A 3,633-nucleotide genomic window follows, 5' to 3' on the forward strand; every position below is an offset into this window, starting at 1 on the left:
GGAGTCTCACTCTGTCAGCCAGACTGGAGTGCAGTGGCTGCTCCCTGCCACCGCAGCCTCGACCTGCTGGGCTCTGGCGATCCTTCCGCCTCAGCCTTCCAAGTAGCTGGAACTACAGGCGCGCGCTACCACACCCAGATAATTTTTGATTTATTGTAGCGATGAGGTCTTGCCAAGTTGCCCAGGCGGGTCTCAAACCCGCGGGCTCAGGCAATCCACTCACCTCAGCCTCCCAAAGTGCTGGGATTACAGGCTGAGCCACCGAGCCCAGACATTGATAATTATTTTCAAGGAATACATGGTGTGGATGATAATCCTCTTCGTCCCATCTTTTTTATGATTCTCCTGGTGTGTCAGTGATTATTAATGTGACAAGGGGATTACATTTCCCACAATGTGATGTTGATGCACACATTTATTGTTTTTAGAAAGGACTGCCTATACAACACCCTATTCAAAATCACTCTTTATCATGGTAGTCCACATAAAGTACTTTACCAAATGATAACTTACATCCTTTTAGAATTAGGCTGGGATTACATCCTTATTTATTTAATATGTTAATGCCTTTGGGTCAACATTAGTCTATTGCTCAAGGGGCATTTCAAGCCCATTATACTCTAACTTGAACTTTTCTGACCTCATTTTTCCAATATGGGAATATCCTATGTCTTTTAATGTACGTCATGCCAAGCCTGGCTCTCCAGGTCCATGCTACACTTACAGAGGAGAATTTAATACTGCTACTAGTCTAATGACAGAACACTGGAAACCAGCCTAGGTATTGCTAGGCTCCTCCAACTATCTTACAGGTTCCTTGGATAGTGCCCATATGCTCCAGACCTCTTTGCTTAATTTATGACCCAAATGTGGTTAAGGATGAATTAACGTTTTCTGCATCTGATTTTTTTGTATATTCGTCTCCTTTGTGTTCTGAATTCACTAAATAATTCTCTTTATGACCTTTGCCACCAATGCCTCCTTTAGAGATGTTTCATAGTAGACAGCTTAACCTGATTTGGTTCTTACTGATGTTGGTGTTTTTGCTAATGCTGTTTGAAACTCTGAAGGTAAGTTCAAATTGAGTCTGTAAAATATGGCTTGTTGTTTTTTAAATCTCAAACTAAAAATCATTTCTGACTAGTTGACAATACCTTGTCTGCTGTCACTACTTCTCTTCAATTCACTCATTGGATGATTCAATCATTGGGTAGATGCTCAGGAATGGAATACTAGAACTTTGAATTCATTGCCTGAAAACCAGAAAGACTTAACAAGGAGACTGAACAGGTTAATGATGACATGCAACCTTATGCAAAAGGAAGAACAATGCCACCAAATTCAAGACGTTACTACAGAAATAGAATGATATTAGACAAATTATCATCACAGGTTCTGAATTTTTGTATGAAATGATTATCTTCGATACATCATGACCTTCAGGTTGCGATACATCAGGATATTGTGTCCTTAATATTCTAAAACTCTCTGGTGGGGAACACTTGCTAATGACTCCTACTGCTAATATGCCTGTCTCCTTATCTAGTGGAGTTGTGACTCAGGTATTTGGTTCCTACTTTTATGTAGATGGATCCTTCTTGCCTACAGAATTTGTATTGCAATTAATGAAAGAATCTATGTTTCTTTTTATTTTTTGACTTTTTTTTTTTGAGTTGGAGTCTCACTCTGTCACCGACTGGAGTGCAGTGGCCGCTCCCGGCCACCGCAGCCTCGACCTGCTGGGCTCCAGCGATCCTTCCGCCTCAGCCTTCCGAGTAGCCGGAATTACAGGCATTCGCTACCACGCCCGGCTGATTTTTTGATTTATTGTAGAGATGAGGTCTCGCTGCCCAGACGGGTCTCGAACCTGCGGGCTCAGGCAATTCACTCACCTCACCTCCCAAAGGCATGGGATTACAGGCTGAGCCACCAAGCCCAGCTTATTTTTTGACTATTGCTCCTGAATTCTTTAAAGTTAGACTTACTGGCACACCTTCTAAGGTGGTGCCCTTGGACAATTTTCAGTGGTCTGTGTGTGGTTCTTTTGATGTGTTATTGTTTTTCAATCATTCTGTTAAGACTAATAGGAATATTACTTTAAAAGATGACTGTGTGTGACTACTTAATATTATAAATATAACATAAAAATCAGTCTTACTTATCTGATGTATTTTTAAAGTTGGGTCAGTCCATTTCTTCTACTCCTTTACGAGTTTCTGTAAAGACAGTTTCTTGGATTGACCGCTGTCTGCTAAACATAATGATACTCTTCACTCTCTTATGCTCTTGCATAACAAGTCTGTCCAGCATCTGGCTTCCTTCCATGACAAAGTTTCTCATGCTACCTCTTTAGTGGCCACTTTACCTACAAATAGTTTGCATCTTTACAAGGATGCAGAAGACTCTAAAATACCTTCCTCATTTTGGCAGCTACTCCAGCGCTCCTTTGGCCGGGATGTTCTTTGCTCCGGCTCAAGGGGAGATTGAATTCTGGATGGACACACATTACTTTTCACTTGAAGTCTGCATTGAAGGACTTGTTTTTCTTTGCAATTGAATTACTTCCCCTTTACAAAATTATTAAATATTTTTGTGCCTCCAAGTGATTTCTGAATACCTGTTTTTTTGAGGATCTTCAGAAATCAGATAATGGCAAGTGTGAACATGAGGGCCTCCATCTTTACGTTTATAACCATAAGAAATACATGCATGATAAGAGTGGGTGACACACCCTTATTTTGATGTGCTAATGGTAAACATATTCTGACCAAGAAAGTGAAAAACATATTGACAAGTTAGTGAAATTAACACGTTTTGATGTGAAGGCATTGGGTGGAATGGCCAAAAGTTGTTTTTGTAAAAAATCCTATAAAAGAGTAAAAAGGGCTGGGCCTGGTGGCTCAAGCCTGTAATTCCAGCACTTTGGGAGGCTGAGGCGAGAGGATTGCCTGAGCTCAGGGGTTTAAGATAGCCTGGGCAACTTGGCGAGACCTCATCTCTACAATAAATCAAAAAATAAGCTGGGCAAGGTAGTTTGCGCCTGTAGTTCCAGCTACCTGGAAGGCTAAGGCAGAAGGACATCAGGACCCTAAGGAAATGGAAACCTATATACTGACAAATAATTTGGAATAATCCTCCTAAAATGACTTAGTGACCTGCAGTTAAATGCAGATAGAAAATTATGCTAAACTAAAAAAGTAATACACAAAATGAGGAAGTTTGATAAACAAAACAAATAAAAAATATGAAGACTATAATAACTAAACTGAAAAAAATACATTGAAAGCTTCAACATCTGACTCAAGGAGAATGAAGGATCAGTGATCTCAAAGTCAGGAAATATATTTGGTGAGAGGAGCATAAAGAAACAAACAAGTAGCCGGGCTCGGTGGCTCAGCCTGTAATCCCGCGCCTTTGGGAGGCTGAGGTGAGTGGATTGCCTGAGCCCACGGATTCGAGACCCGTGTGGCCAACTTGGCGAGACTTCATCTCTACAATAAATCAAAAATTAGCCGGGTGTGGTAGCGCGCGCCTGTAGTTCCAGCTACTTGGAAGACTGAAGCAGAAGGATCACCGGAGCCCAGCAGGGCGAGGCTGCGGTGGCTGGGAGCGGCCACTGCACTCCAGTCTGGG

This window comes from Carlito syrichta, unplaced genomic scaffold (genome assembly GCF_000164805.1).
Source record: "Carlito syrichta isolate Samal-C Ts95f unplaced genomic scaffold, Tarsius_syrichta-2.0.1 Scaffold314735, whole genome shotgun sequence".
NCBI classification, from domain to species: Eukaryota; Metazoa; Chordata; class Mammalia; order Primates; family Tarsiidae; genus Carlito; species Carlito syrichta.